Source organism: Solanum stenotomum, chromosome 2, assembly GCF_019186545.1.
Source record: "Solanum stenotomum isolate F172 chromosome 2, ASM1918654v1, whole genome shotgun sequence".
NCBI lineage: Eukaryota > Viridiplantae > Streptophyta > Magnoliopsida > Solanales > Solanaceae > Solanum > Solanum stenotomum.
This window is the reverse complement of record NC_064283.1, coordinates 50,000,583-50,017,833: the sequence shown is the minus strand read 5'-3', so window position 1 is coordinate 50,017,833 and position 17,251 is coordinate 50,000,583. Positions and strand designations below refer to the sequence as shown.

Here is a 17,251-nt window from a genome sequence, read left to right as displayed (position 1 = left end):
TACACAAAGCATTCGTCACATACAAAAGAGATACAAAAGGAAATTTATTTTATATAAAATTCTATACAGCACCAGCGGAGATATTATACGAGGAAATAAAACTTCCAATACAGGTTATCAAGCTAGGACTGACTAAAGATATGATTACACCCGAGGACATCGGACAACAAGAAGAGATATGCAAAATAAAGATACCAAGTTTTTATGCTAACAAAAGAATAATTGGTATATCAACTATCATACAGGAGCTAGCAAATAATTATTTAAATGGAAACGCTATATGGAGCTACTATACAAAAGATCAGTTAATGATTTATTCCAATTCAAGGGAGGTAAGGAAAGCAGATATGGATGAAGTCCAGAGATGGATTTTATCATTACTTAAGCCAGAAGAACAACCTACAACACGAGCACTAAAAGTATGATTTATTTCGGCAGAGTTATTAACGAGATATTGCAAGCTAATTGGTCACAAATATCCTGACCACATATGTTCGAAATGCAACGGAGAAGATAATATAATCCTAGACGTCCAGCTGGAATAAGAGATAAAGACGGATGAGAAGATAAAGATGAAGATAAAAGAAGATAGAAGATAAAAGGAAGCACAAAAACGTGCTTGGCCACACAAAGCCAAAAGTAGATATGTAAAAGTCTTGAAATAAATAATAGTCATATTATTAGGTACAAGTTAGTAGAAAAACTTAGTCAACATATGCATGTGGATTATTAAAGATATGTTGACAAGTGTAACGTATTGTTAGTATGTATTATATTATTAAGAAGACAAGTGTGTAGTCGTAAATAGGATAGTGATAGACAAAATAAGAACTATTCACGAATAGTAGTCATGAATAGTATTAGAATGTGTATGTCTATATATAGACGCAGTTGTAAAACTTTGAANTTAGTCAACATATGCATGTGGATTATTAAAGATATGTTGACAAGTGTAACGTATTGTTAGTATGTATTATATTATTAAGAAGACAAGTGTGTAGTCGTAAATAGGATAGTGGTAGACAAAATAAGAACTATTCACGAATAGTAGTCATGAATAGTATTAGAATGTGTATGTCTATATATAGACGCAGTTGTAAAACTTTGAATGGCAGGCAACGCCTAAATAAAAACTCCCCTTTCAAAAAACTCTCTTAAGATACTAAATACTTAAAAGTTAATGGATAAATCTGAAATTCAGTCAGATATTTCAGATAGCATGGCTAAGCAAGAGGTAAAGGTATATTGTTCAAAAAATATGCGGAACTAATTTCATATATTCCTGAATATCATATATATGATTGAATATATGAAATTAGTTCCGCATATTTTTTGAACAATATACCTTTGCCTCTTGCTTAGCCATGCTATCTGAAATATCTGACTGGATTTCAGATAGCATGGCTAAGCAAGAAGCAAAGGTATATTGTTCAAAAAATATGCGAAACTAATTTCATATATTCATTCCTAATTATTTAATCATATACTATATTATTTTTGTCTTGTACCCTAAGTCTTATATAAATCTTTTCAGCCCCAAATCACCACTTTCAATTCACCCTCCTAAATTCCCTAAACTAGACCAAATTCGTCCTCCCAAATTCTCTTAACCTAAGAAAGAAAAAGAAGATCTAGGGTTCCATTCAAGCCTCCAAATTCACCATCTTTCTTCAGATTTCAATAGAAAGGTATGTGGGTATTCACCCATGGAATCAATTCTTCCATAGGTCCCCAAAGCTTCCAATTTCTCAAATCTCAATTCAATTGATGAAGTTAGGGTTTCAATCCAATTTTTATGGGTTTTATTCAAATTGTGATTGATTGTTCTTGATTAAGTCTTCTAATGAATGAATCAATGTTAATACATGATATTAAGTTGAAATTATGTTAACCCATGCCTAAATTATGATTTTTTAACTATAAACGTACCCTGAACTCATGAACCTATGGATTATAAATTTGTGAGGATATGAATGTTTATGAAGTTATTGTAATTGATTTAGGTATTCTTTTAAAGGAAAGTATCAATGCTATTGTGAAAGGATTTCTCACTTACTATGATGATCATGATTGTGAAAGGAATTTCTCACAAAAATTTTGCATTGGTGAAACGTTTTCTCATCCATGTTGAATTATGTTTAAGGAGCTATTTTATGTTTTGATCTTGAAAGAGTGGATTGGTAATTATCATTGCCTTTCATATGTTCTATTGATATTTTACTTTTATCTACTCCGTTGGGATTAAAACTTAGCACCAAGAGTGCTTGAGGAAGAGGCTCAAAGAGGATAGTCTCTAGCAGCAATATCTAGTCCCGAAGTATGTGCCCCCGTAGAATTATTTTAAATGACATAGCTAGTGGATCCACTTTAGAAAATAATGATGTGTACGGATTTTACCTTGGAAAGTAGATTCCCTTCTTTCAATATGAGGGATACACCAAAATCTATGATATAGCTCTCACGATGATCTTATTGTTTGTTAAAGCTAATATCCCATAAAAGGACTATGTTTACTTCAAGATTCTCTTATGTCATTTATGTTAATGTATTTGATTATGTTCCATGATTCTCATGTCATTACTTTATCAAGCTTTCAAATGTTTCAATATGATCATGCCTACTCATTTTAAGTTATTCCTGCTATCATGCCTATTTTATGCATATTGTTTCATACTTAGTACATTACATTTACTAATGCATACTTGTGTCCACATTGTTTCACTTATGTTGGGTCCGACGCTCCTACCTCCCGTACTCGTGGCTAATAATTTTCATAGACTTTGAAAATCGTTGAGTCCTCATGTTTCGAGGACTGAGATACCTTTATTGATTTATTGTATTTCAGTTTCAGACCTTGTATGTGATGTATGAGTGTAGACATGTAAGTTTTGACCGAACATAAGGTGTTACACCATTTTTATTTCTTAAATATTTCTTCTAGGTCTACATTAAATATATTTTTTCATCATAATTTAGTAAATCTATTTTAAAAGATTCGAAAACTACAAAAAATATATGTATTCTTTTAATTTAAATTTTAATAAACAAGCTAGTATTTCTTAATTACATTTTTAGACTAGCTACTTGACTTTTCTTATATTTTATTAGTTCAAAATAATTACTTAATATTTTTGTTATTTTTATATTACATATTTAATCTAAAAATGATATTCGATAAAATGCAACTTAGTAATTGTTTAAAATTCCCATTGAATGTTTAGTTAGAACTGCATCTCTTATTTTAACTATTGATTACCTCAATGCTTAGTTTTCTTATTGCTGTTGAATCTTTGTTGAAACACCCAAATACGAATTGGTACAATCTACACCTAATTACGAGATTCGCAAATATCCAAATACGAAAAAAAGAAATATCTTTCGTGCAGGCAAGTACCATCACATGCTAGCACACATTTGCTCAATAAAAGCTAAGCAACCAGAAAGTTAAGAATAGACCAATATAGTTTTTCATAGTCATACTAACTACAAACTGTTTTTACACCATATAGTTTTCACAGTCATACTAACTAATATAACTATATTTCTTTATCTATCTGGTCTTTCGTCTTCACTTTGAAGGTCACTCGCTTGCTTCCTTCTTGCATATTCCCATACTATAGCTCCAAATCTCTTTCGGAGAATGTCTGCCTTTACTTGTTGATTTAGAATATGTTTGCCATTACTTACAAACTCTGCAAATGCAGCAACGAAGACTCCACAGTCCCTAAAATTTTCAATATAAAATTATTATCAAAATTTCTACTTAATACAAAAAAGAATACCTATTTGATAATACTTACAACGAGTCATCTTGTTGTCTGGGAACACCTTTAGTTATGAAATGAAACTCAATTTTCTCGAACTCATCTATCCCACTGTATTTCGGTGTTGCCTTCAATTCAGGACGCTTATCATAGAACTTGACCACGCTCAAGTAATATGGTAAAACAATTGAAAGCATCTCAACAATATTTTTAATCTCAAAATTCACCCCATCCCTTGCCGGAAATGAATCATATACCTCCAAAGACCTTTGCCCAATATCAAACACGACAAGAATCCAATGACAACCCTCTTTAATGTTTAGTGGAAAAAGAATATAATCCACTTTATCCCACGAAGTGCTTGCCAACAAACGACGTCCATATATATACCAGACAATATCATTAGAATCTTTTACTTTATAGTTCTTCTTATTCTCATGAGCATCACAAAGTTGAAAGAAAGAAGTAGTAATTTTTGTCTTGAACACATAATCAGTTGTCGTAAACCGAACATTACTGTTGGCTTCATATTTTTCTTTCTTTCTTAGATAATAGAAAATGACATCAATATGCTGCAAAAAAAATTAGAATTGATATGTAAAGAAGAAGTAGTCTCAAGAAACAAACATTCAATTAACCTCAAAAAACTTAGTAGGTGATATTGCAACACACAAGATTCACAAGATTCAATTAGTCTCCAAGAAGTTGTCAGTTAGTCAGTGTCAACCACTTATAGATAAAATGTTGGGAAAGATAAACACGTGGACAGTAAGACGTTATCTTACTCAAGGAGACTATAGTTAGTGTAATGTGTTCTAACCTCTATCCAAGCATTCTGGTCACAAATATTTCTCTTAATTACCTAAAGAAGTGTTGAAAAACAAGGACAAGTCAGAACAATGGGGAATTCATAGTGATTCAATTTGCTCACTATATAATACAGAATCTGAAACACATCAACACATATTCAGTCTAATGTTATTTGGCATAAATTATTGAACTAGTTATCCATCAATAGGAGCAGCTAGTACAGGATGAACTGAATAGCTAGAGTGGGCTACAATGCATGCTACAAGTAAAGCAATAGAAACTTAAGTGTATAAAATGACACAAGCAATAGCAATAATCTACTTCATATGGCAAGAGAGAAATTACAGAATTTTTCAACCCAAGCAAAGAAACACAAAGGTGCTCACTAGACAAATCATTCAGGAAATTCAACAGCAGAGGTAGTATGACTCCTAGAATGGCAAGTGTTATGAATAACAAATATTGACGTCCAATTAAACTTTATACAACTAAACTCATCACACCATTCTTGTCCAGAATGTGTCAATTTGAAAAACCAGTGTCTTTCTGCTACATTACAAATACCTAATTCAAATGTTGGACTGATAACATTAAGAGCATCTGTATAAGGTTTCTTTCCCCTATCAAAACATAAAAAAATTAAAACATAAATACTCTGAAACGGGACAGCAACAAATAAAAAAGAGGTAACTAAGGAAACTAAAGAAAAGTGAATTAAGAAATTTGTATCTATTATGAATTAAGGTAACGAGAGAGTTCTGTAGATTGAATTAAAGTTATATCTATTATGAATTATGTAAAATATTCAATAGTAACAAATTAACCAACAAAGTTCAAAATGAATTACCTCTTCTTTGTACCCATATAAAGCCACTTAGTGAATGAATCGATCAAATCTGATTCATTATTTCCTCCAGTTGCATATGAAAAAGGATGTTTTGTCTCAAAAAACTGACGTGTTACACATAAAGTTCCTCCAAATTCAAAATGTTGTGTGTAGGGAGATGTTATTAACTTTCATGGATTTTTCTTTCTGCCACGTTTCTTCGGTGTCACTTTCTTTTTGTTTGGATCAACAGGGGCTCGTTTCTTTAGAAAAGATTCTTCAGTCCTATTGATTTGAGAAAGATCTTCATCAAGAAAAATAAAATCATCAAGAGTATGCAAAGGTTTTTGACAATCCTCTGTTGCATTTGCATACAATAGCCATATTGATTAATTTACAGTCAACAGATGCAACACTTAATTATATTGGCTTTGTTGGCTACATTACCATAAGGTTGCGCCCCAACTGTATTCACATCAGCAACCTCTTGGACTGTAAGCAAAGTAAATATTTTAATAATGTTATTAAAATAAAATGAAAGAAGTTCATTTGAGGTTAAGAAAATTAATACCATTTATATCAGCAACAACCTCTGAAAAAACATTTTCAATAGCAATTCCTACAACATCTTCCTCTGTACATAACAAAAACATTTAAAATAAGAGAGTTGAATTAACATATATGAAATATGTAATATATTTGTATAAAACCCTTCATTACCTATTTTACTTGATACTCTTTCAAAATTTTCAATGTCAGCAAATCTAACTGAAGTTTTAAGCACTTAAGATTCTTCATTTTTATTTGATCTCATAACATGAGTATTGTGCCCTCTTGATTCATTTACAGATGCATTAACATAGGGAGAGAATGTTGTATATGTAATTAACACATATTATAAGAAAAACATATTAAAATTGTGACATGACATCAATTTTGTAATCCACCGAGAGATCAAAAAGATGAACTAGAAAATGAAATATCGAGTTCCTGTCACTTCTTCATGAACTGGAAGAAGTTACTGGACAAGAAAACAAGAATATAATACACTATTTATTAAAAGTATATTATGACTATAACAGATATGTATTGAAAATATAAAGAAACCTCCATTAAAATCTAATCCACCCGAAAACGTCTCACCAGCCTGCTTCTTAGATAGTTCCCTGACTTCTCGGATAACAGAGCTGCTACCACCACTCTTAGCAAACAACAAAGAAATATCCTCCAATAATTGTTTGTTAGAATTCACCACAAATTCTATGATTTGATTAAATCCTAAATCAATCTTCTCTTCAAGTGCTTTGTTATTTTCATTCACCTAGTAGATATCAAACCATAACACAAAAATTAAAATATAAAAGTTCTAGAAAAAAAAAAGCCTAAAGTCAAGTTTGTATATACCTTTACAAGTTCTTTTCTCAATTCTATAACTTCATTTGTCAACATGTTTAGACCATGACTTGATCCTTTAGGCTCCAATTTCAAAATTTCAGCATTGTAATCATGAGGTTCAGGAAGCCTGAATTTAGATACTTCATCTTCACTAGCCACTATGTTCTCAAACTGAAAAACCAAATAAAAAAAAAAAATAGATATAGTAACTTGAGTTGAATTAAACAATGCCATAAAATGTATTAACTTTGTACAAATACCTTATTTTTTGTAGGCATGAAGAGACATTTCTCAATATATTTTTGTCATGGACTTTCGACAATTGTCTTCCAATTCAAGTATCTTGGAATTGAGTCAGCAACCCGAATAGCTATATCTTCATCAACTTTTGAACAACACTCAAATATCCAAATTTGAAGAGCAAGAGGCAAGCCACCCAATCTATAGTATTTATGGGTTGACTTAAGCTCATGTCTCACAGAATCAGACAACTTTTTGTAGACATCTAAACCCCACGGATGAATTGAATTGTCCACTTTCCACAAGGTAAAAATCTCTATTACTAATTTGGTATTCGTTGTCCTCATATGAAAATAAAAAATCATTAATGAAGAAGAGAATAGCCGATGAAATAGTTGAGTCATCATCTATGATTTTTTTAGCTAGAAACAACGCACGTAGATGACTCTTTGCAACAGTAATTTTTTCCGGAAAATAACTACTCAACAAACTACATTTAGAATCGGGAACATTGATAGGAGTGCCATCACTAACACAATTTAAGCCGGTAACTATTCCAAATTCTCTAAGACCAAAAAATAACTTTTTGTTATTTATTTCAATAGCAAACACATCATCCTGTGTGTGTTTTAACTCTCTATTTATAAGGCAATGAATAACTTGCAGTTGTGTGCTCGCTTTTGGAAGGTCAAGAAAGTAACCAAAACATGTATTCCTGAACAACTCAAGTTGTTTATCAGATAAAGACAGTTTGATTTGGTCGATGACACTATGATTAGTGTAAGATGACCACGTACTCGCAATATACACCACATCCGAATGTTTCCAGAATTTACGATCCTGCATATGTATTAAACATGATTAAAAATGCGTTACTACATACTAAAGTTGAATTAAAGATTAATTTCACATACTATATATCAAAGCAAGGTAGTAATCAGTTGAATTTTAGATGAATTACACCAATGACCACTTCTGGTTCCAAATCCAGACCCAGAACTTATCAACTTCAACACAAGCAGCCTAAACAATGATCTAGTTGTCATACACTTAAAGCTCTATTTTATATCGAAAAACCAACTTCCAAATCAATTTAAATCTATATTTCCACTTTATCCATTGGCACAAAACATTCGAGTGCGGGAGAAAAGATCAGATAGAACATGGAACAATGTTACTCCAAATATATGATGTGTCCTCTCATTTACACATCTTTTCCATCTGTTTTCCAAATTAACACGAACAAGTGTTACCAGCTATTTGACAAGTGATCTTAGGCATATTTGTATACCTAAGTAGTCAAAATTGGCCCACGAAGTGATGATGTTTTATGACGATCTTGAGTTATTAGCTTGAATTTTAGTTTAACTTATGATGATTGCATCCTTACACTTGTGACTAGTTGTTTCAGGAAATATTGATGGAAGAAGGAGCAAGGAGAAGTAAGAAAATGGCTAAGTCAAAAACCACCAGTGGTTGGCGCACTGTTTGGCGCGGCGCGCCACTGGTGGCATTTCAGAGAACCTGTTGAGGCGTACTGAGAGGCGCAACGCGCCAGAAGGGAAACCTTAGAGGCGCTACCCAGGCGCTCTGCTTGGCGCGGCGCGCCAGGAGATAAACGAGTGAAGAAACCTGTTGGCGCAATAAGGGGCGCGACACGCCACCTGTTCTCTGACTTTTCCAAGTTTTTAACATCAAATAGGATTCCTAATTTGAGTGGGATTGGTTTCCAACTTTTCCTATTAGTATAAATAGATCCTTAGGGCTCCAGTAAAGAGGGTTCGACTTTTGATTTAGTGAGGAGGGCAAGAATTCAAGTTTATAATAGGTTTAAATCCTTTAACTCTTCTATTTTCCGAAAATTGCATGAACTATAGTATTTTCTTGTTTTCAATAGCATGAGTAGCTAAATGCCCTATTTCTGGGGTTGTAGCTATGAATTAGGTGCTGCATGTTTGAGGCTTTATGAATTGATTTTCGGTTGTCAATCTAAATTACTTCTATATTCTTGTTTTATTAGTTTATGTTTGCGCACCATAAAATAAATCTAGTGTCTAATCTTGAAATCGAACGAGGAGGGATTAGATAGACCAGAGAATATAGAGAGCTGGTCCACCCATTAAATTGAGGTGATTAGTGTTCAGGAATGACGCCCAGATGAACACCTTGCTTGGTTACGAAATAGGATGAAATATACATGCTCGCCAGTTAGTTTATTTATCCCCACTCAACGATGTAGTTAGATGGCTAACTGGGGTAGGCAGCGAGAGGCGAACCACCCGGACCATACTATCAGCCCTATAAACAAGTAATTTGACAACTGAAGTGAATTCTAAGCCGATGATATGATGTATGAGATTCAATGTATGTTGCAGCCCTGGAATTGTTTTTAAACTTGCTTGAACCATATTATATCAAAGTTGTTCACAATTAGTTACTGTCATTTAGAGTATAATTATTAGTAGATACTTAACTAAATCAACAACTCTTAAAACGGTTACTTGGTTACTTTTAGTTGTAGAAGTGAGTTAATATAAGTTGATCATAAGTTCCTTTGGGAACGATAACTCGTTTTTTGAATAATCTATACTACTTGTGCAACCACATACACTTGCGTGTATTTTGGGAGTAACAACAAGCTCCCACTAAATCTAGACAAAACAATGGACAAAGAGGAGATATTTTGCAATTAAGTAAAACATAAATGTCAAATTCAAAGTGACTGCTAGCTTCCTGCTATAGCACTGCTCTTCATTGGAAGGGTATTGAAATAGTCATGTACATGATTCCCACACACCCCGCCCCCTTCAAATATATGATGAAACATTTGCTCATATTACTTCCTGCCACTTTTTAAGAAGAACATTATGACCCCGATATATAACCTCCTAATATATTCAAGACACTAGGACACTCAATCCCAAACTAGTTAGGGTCAGCACTCGGAATCCTATTTATCCCTCCCCTTTATTTAGATGACCCTATTAATAAAACAAATGCAAAACCTGCTCTATTCACTTCCTACCATTTCTTCAGATGACAATCCCTTAAGCCTGAGATATAAAGCTACTAATAGATTCAAGACACCAGGACTCAATCTCAAACTAGCTAGCATTGCAACACTATGCATCCTAACTTGATATCTCACATTCATATTTGAGTGTTTAAAAAAAATTGTATTACTACATACTAAAGTTGAATTAAAGATGAATTCCACATACTACATCTCAAAAACAAGGCAGTAATTAGTATACAATCATTCCTAAACAACACGTAACTAAGAAAAACACATAGAAATAGATTCAAAATGCTACCACATACCGGATATCTACTCTCTGGTAGAATGACATTTTTGGGCAATCAATTTCGTGTTTTTGCATCCTTCACTGGCTTCTTCTCCTCCTGCCCATCTTTATTTTCAATTTTTTTGACTGAAATTGAGGAAGTAAATCCTCAAAATCGTCATCACATTCCACGATTTTCTTCGACGTAGATGCTAAATCAACGCATCTTTTTTTTTATTTCTTCACATTGTTCACCTCTTTAACTCATTTTTTACTTTTTTTCTGCTCCTTGTTCTGCTCACCCTTGTTTTGCTCACCCAATACTTGTGAGATTCCCAAACTAAAATTGGGACCATCATTAACTTCATCAGTAGGAGATGAAACTTGACCCCTCATCCGACTGCTTCTATAAACTTTCTGATTCGAAGTACCAACATCACTAAGTATCCGCAGACTTCTTCTAGGTGATTTTCGTTTACCTTCTTCCATTAGAATTCTGTGCTGAAAAATGGGGAGGAAAGAACAACAATACCCTAAAATTTTTGGACAGAAGAGTAGAAAGAAAAGAGAGAGAGGATATGAGCGAATGGGCAACACTTTTTTGCTTAGTTTAAAAATTACATGAAAAGGAACAAATTTGTTTTAAAATTGTTTTAAGTAACTATTGCTAAAAGTTGACAAAAATGGTAATAAATTAAAAGTATAGTTAAAAGTGATAATTATTAAAATAAAAGACCTTCACTTATGTAATTTTTCCAAATTTTAAATAATCAATTTTAGTAGGTAGTCAATGGGCTAGGTCCATAATTTATGTAACACCCTATACCATTTAGCTCATACTTATTAAATAATTAGTGAAATTTTACCAATTTAGTTATTAATATATTGAAATAGGTAATTAAATATTACGTGTATTGTATTGTATTGTATTGTATGAATACTATTGGATTTATGACATTTTGGAAAAGTGAGACTTAACCTAGGCTTAAAATTTAGGAATATGAGACTTGACATATATAGTTAACACTAAGATTCATAAACTTAATTATAGATTTTGGTGAGTTTTTGAGTCTATGATAGAAATATAGCATATACGTGTCTACAGATTCATTTACTTATGAACATTGCATAATTGATAGATTGAGAACATTCTGAAGCCCTACGAAAAGGAAAGACAAAATCTTGAGAATTCGTGGCACGTGTTTGGCATTTAAGGTATGTTAAGACTTTTAGACTTCATTAAAGGATGTTTTTTTTTAATTAAAGATTAAAAATGGAATAGACTATGGGTAAGGGCGAAAGATGGGGATCTCGTACCAATGGTGTGACAGGCATTGGTACGAGTACCGGTGTTATAAAGGAAAAGTTTATTACTATAGAATGTGTATTGTAATCCGAGAATGCCAAAGCATATAGACATTAGCTGATATATTATTGACTTGATTTATTATGTGTGATTCTGTTCTTTATTGAACCCGTATAGTTGTGATAGTTGAGGTTATTACATATCATATTGATATTTGATTGAGATGCGTCATCATTCCTTTTCATTGATATTATATTGTGCACATGCATTGACATGAGATTGAGTATAAGTTGGGCATGTTGAGATTGTCCGTGCTGGGGATGGTGAGATATTAAGATTATAATTTGGACACGTGGAGATCGTCCGTGCAGAAATTGTTTAATTTTATGATAGTGCATTGAGATCGTCCGTACACACGTGGAGATCGTCCGTGTCGGTATATGGACCTCGCGAGTCCCCCTGGGTCATGATCTCTCGATGTATCTCCGAGGAGAATCATGTATATACGGTTGAGAGAATACTTGGAGGCATATCATATCATCGTGTCATATTACATTGCATCTCATGACATCTTTCATTCTTGATGATTATGTGTTTTATTGGTGGTTGGAAAGTACTTGATATTTGATTACCTCTATTTGGTGAAACTTGACTGGTAAGTATAATATAGACTTGTATAAGTAAAGAACTAATTTTCTTATATGAACTCCCGCACTACTTCTTCGTTGTCGGTCTATAAGATATACTGGGTACACGTGGTTTCGTACTCATACTACACTTGTTGCACTCTTTTGTGGTTCATATTCGATTCCTAATACGAGCACCTCTCGTTGAGCTTTTTGAGTCTGAGCTTGGAGTATCTTTGAGTTGTGGTGAGCTGCTTGGCTATTCTGTAGCCCACACCTCCATCTATTTTATGGTTTATTCTGTTGCTTTTGTTTTCAGACATGACATCTCTTATGTTTAGGCTTGTCATTTTAGTTTCAGACTTGCACCGTATTTTAGAAGCTCTTGTACTTATGACACCAATTCTTGGGTGGTATTCTAGCTTTCCGCATTTCGTATTTATACAGGACTTAGTGTTAGAGATATTTTGGTCATTGTTTAACTTTTTAACCCACTATTTAGTTAAATTGGTAAAATTATTGGGTTGGCTTACCTATCGGTTGGGAACATAGGTGCCATCACGACTTGTAAATTTGGGTCGTGACATTTTTTCTTGTAAAGTATACACAGTTGTCCATTTCTTTGTCTTAGAGTCATTCTCCATTCATGCGGGGGATTGTTTGGTTTTAAAAGGTGTGAATGGAAATGAAAAGTTGAGACTTTTATGAAGAGTTGTGGCCTTAATGAAAAATTACGACTTTTATGAAGAGTTGTAACTTTTATGAAAAGTTGTGGCTTTTATGAAAGGTTGTGACCTTTCTGATAAGTCACAATAAACACGTATTCACACTACCCTTTGTTGTGTCTAAATAGATGGATTTCCTCTCATATTAGAAACAACCAATTTTCTGAAATTGGACTTCTTCTTCTACTACTAAATCTAGTATTCTAAGTGTACTTTACTATCGTTGAGTAGTTCGCTGACACCGTGGATATAAGTACCGATACACCGGTGAGTAAGATCGTTTTATTTTGGGAAGATATATTTCATTAACCTCGGGTACTTGAAGGGAATAATTTCCTTAAGGACACACTGTATATTCAGTGTGCTCGATTTTCTTTTTGAGAAAAATATTTTGTATAATATTTCTAATATGTTTCTGATTCTCTTTTCTCTACTCATTTTAATTTTTCTAGTTTTGAAAATACTCTTTAAATTTTGTTGTTTCTTACCAAGTTCTTCAAAAAAATTGTTCTAGTATCTTAGGAATACAGAATCAACAATAATAATGAGTGGTGAGACTATTGATTGTGAATGAGAGTTGATTATACGTTCTGATTATGTGTTCTTAATTGTATGTATGACTTGAAATTTCTCGATGATTGATGGGTAACATAATTCTTAAGGTATATCGTTAAGTTTGCTTAATAAAGCTTCATTGATTTTTTGTGAAGTCTAAGTATCATTTAGGTTCTAAAATAGGTTGAATTTTTGGCCTAAGTAATATGAGGCATGTTTATCGCTGAGTTAATCAATGCTAGGAATATGTGTGTTGTAGGTGCAATGAATGTGAAGGCATGGGATTATGTCTTCACTGCGTTTCGCGAGTCTTTATCTGTGAAATTTAGGTGTGAGTGTAGGGGAGATGAGTTGTTGCTAATTATATATTTCTAGCATGTGTGGGACATGCGCGTTGCAGGTCTCCACCTGCAAGCTGCATGTCCCTCACAAATATTGTCTACTCCATGTTTTCATTAATACCTCTTGCATTCTATTTCTTTTTACTTTCTTTAACTTCTTTTAGTTATTTCTTTTAGAAAAATGCAAAAAGATGTCACTCCCTTAGTTTCAAAATGAATGACCCACTTTTCTTTTTAGTTTGTTTAAAAAAGAATGATCTTTTTCTTATTTTGGTAACATTTTAATTTCAGCTTTTCACGTGGCATGTTTAAGGCCACAAGATTAAAGGGCAATTTTGTACATTTGACATAACTTTAATTTAGGACTACAAGATTCAAAAGTCTTCTTTATTTTGTTAAACTTTGTGTCAAGTCAAACTAGACCAATCTTTTTTAAACGAAGGGAGTATTATGTTTCTTTAGTACTCATAGCCTCTTGAAGGACCATGTCCTCCTCCAATCAACGGGCCAAAGGCAAGACCTTATTAATAGTCTATGCAACTCAAGAGCCTGTGTGACAATTACTCTGTTAGGGCATCTCCAACCGCACATTTTATTTTATTCTCTAAATATAAAGTTTTCTATTTTTTCAGACAACCAACTTCAACTCAATGCTCTATTTTACTCTCTAAAAATGAATCTTCTTCTCTCTCCTTAATAATATATTATTATTTCTATTTATATCTCATTTTCTTATTTCATAATATAAATTTGTTCTTTTTTTAAAAAAAAATCACCGTATATAATTTTCATGTAATATATATTTTTTTCAAATTCTTTATTTAATATAAAATTATATTTCTGTCTAAAACTTTTATGAACAACTACGAATAATTCAAAAAGAAATCAACAAGCACAGTCGTAATCACAAGCACAACAATCCTCTGGATCATACACTAATTTCTTTCTGAATATTGCTAAATCTGAAAACGACATATCGGATTACTAAATTATTGTTGGGGCTTTTAAAATTATTATGTTATGTATTGTATTGTTATTTTGTATTTAAATTATTATGTTATGTATTGTAATTTTAAATTAAAATTGTCATCTAATCATTTAAATTTTGTGCATTCTTTATGGTGAAAATTAATAATAACATCAAATTATCACTTAAAGGGACGAAAATTGAAAAAAATATTTGAAATAGTGTTAATTCGAGATCAAAGTAGTATATATTAAATAATATATTTTTTTAAAATATTGTATTACATTTTAAAAGAATTACAAATATTAGAAAGTTAACTAATAGCCTTTATGAAAAAATACTATGTTATTACAAGATAATAGAAATTATTTTAAAATAATGAAAAAGTGAAATAGAGAGGTTGGAGAACTACAATTCATCTCTCTATTACTTTCTGTCCAACAATAGTTGTCAATTATACTAAAAATAATTGTCCAACAATATTTGTTCAATTTAAAAAATCTTGAGATAATTTACATTTCGTGTCTATTTTACCCTACCAATTAAATACTCCCTCTATTCACTTTTACTTGTCACTTAAACCTAAAATAGATTTTCATTTTTACTTGCCACTTTTGATATATAAAAAAAAAATTATATTTTTCCATGTGTTACCCTTAGCATTAAATACTTATTTTTTAAATTACTTTTAAGATATCATTTAATAGGGGATAGTTTGATAAAAATATCTATATTAATAATTATTTTCTTAATAGATGTGTCAAGTCAAAGTGTGACAAGTAAAAATAAACGGAATGAGTATTATTTATCATCTAATACATTTATCAAAACATTAAATTTAATAAAATTAAAGAATAATATAGTAATATTTCCCCTATTATTTATTATTTTTTAAGAGATGTGTCTAGTCAATGCTGGACAACTATTATTGAGTAGAAGCAGTAATAGAAAATAGAAAGTTTTTTAGAGTATGATTGGATATCCAATTCTCGGTTTTTTTTAGAGGGGTTAAAGATGGTCCTAATATTCACTTGCATTTTTTCATTTTATTTTTATGGGGCCTCCAATAATTAGATTCTTCTGTCAGTTATCTTTGAAATTACTATTAGTTTGACTTATTGATGTGAACATTAATTATTAGAAGGCTCTATCAATTCCCATTTATTTATAATAAAAAATAAAATAAAAATGTAATAAAGGTCAACTTTAAATAGTAGATAAATGAGCCCGAGATTTTTTTTTATCCCATTAACATTGTATTCTTGGTCGTCAAATTATTATCATATTAAAAAATTAATGAAATCAAACCAAATTGTAATATCTTTTCAAAATCCAAGATATGCCCTCTAATACAAACCACCTTAAATAAAAAAAAATACTACTCTAAAAAAAGAACGTGAATAAGGTGGGCATTAATTATAAAAGGAAAAAAAGACAAATATATGATGAATTATCATAAATAGTACATAGATATTATCTGTTATACTTTTGGAATATGCTATTTATTTTAACCAAAGATCAAATAGAGACACATGACACAATCCTACGGAGGAAACTGATTTGACCAATTAATTAAACCCAAAATTTTAAAAACCACCCATATCCGCCCATCTACCCACTTAACCCACCCGTATAACCCATTACTCACCATCTTATCTCCTCCTCCAATTGTTCAACCCAAGTGTATAGAAATTGATGTGTTGCCCTGTAGTTCCCCTAAAAGTTTTTCTTCAAATATCAAAAATTGTAACCCATATGAGGATCTCCTTGCTTTTCACACCAGTGAGCTTCTTCATCCGGCGATTCTCCACGAACGCCGTCACCTTAGTGTCGTATCAGACGAGCATTGAAAAATTATGAATCTTTGTAGGATTAATTAAGAAATTTCAACTCAAAATTCATATGGATGTCATGGAAAGAAGTGAAGATTCATTGCAAGCGAAAGCAACAACAATGTCGAAAGAAGCATCAAATGAGATGAACCAACCAAACAAGAAAGCATATGAATGCAAATTACTCGATTTAAACAAGAAAGATGGGTTGGCCACCAAAGCCTGCACTTTCTATTGGTTCTTCTCATTTTTCACCCAATTTGTCTATTCATTTCTACTTTTGATTCAAAATTTTGACCATTTGGGTGTCTAAATCTTCCATTTTTGTGGCTTTTTGGTGGATTTTTTGCGGGTTAATAACAAATCTCTCGGGGATTTTGGAGTTCTGAAAAGAGAAGAATTACACGCGGATATGGGTTAAGTGGGTAGATGGGCGGATATGGGTGGTTTTTAAAATTTTGGGTTTAATTAATTGGTCAAATCGGGTCCTTTCGTAGAATTGCGTCACGTATCTCTATTTGGTCTTCCATCAAAGTGAAGTACATATATGCTCTGGTTTTTAAATGGTAGGAGACTAGGA

At 32.1% G+C, this 17,251-nt stretch overlaps 1 pseudogene; it reads right to left on the bottom strand.

Annotated features, from left to right (window-relative positions):
• Window positions 1-3,500: 3,500 nt before the first annotated feature.
• Window positions 3,501-7,306, bottom strand: LOC125857093 (uncharacterized; annotated as a pseudogene).
• Between the last annotated feature and the right edge of the window lie 9,945 nt (window positions 7,307-17,251).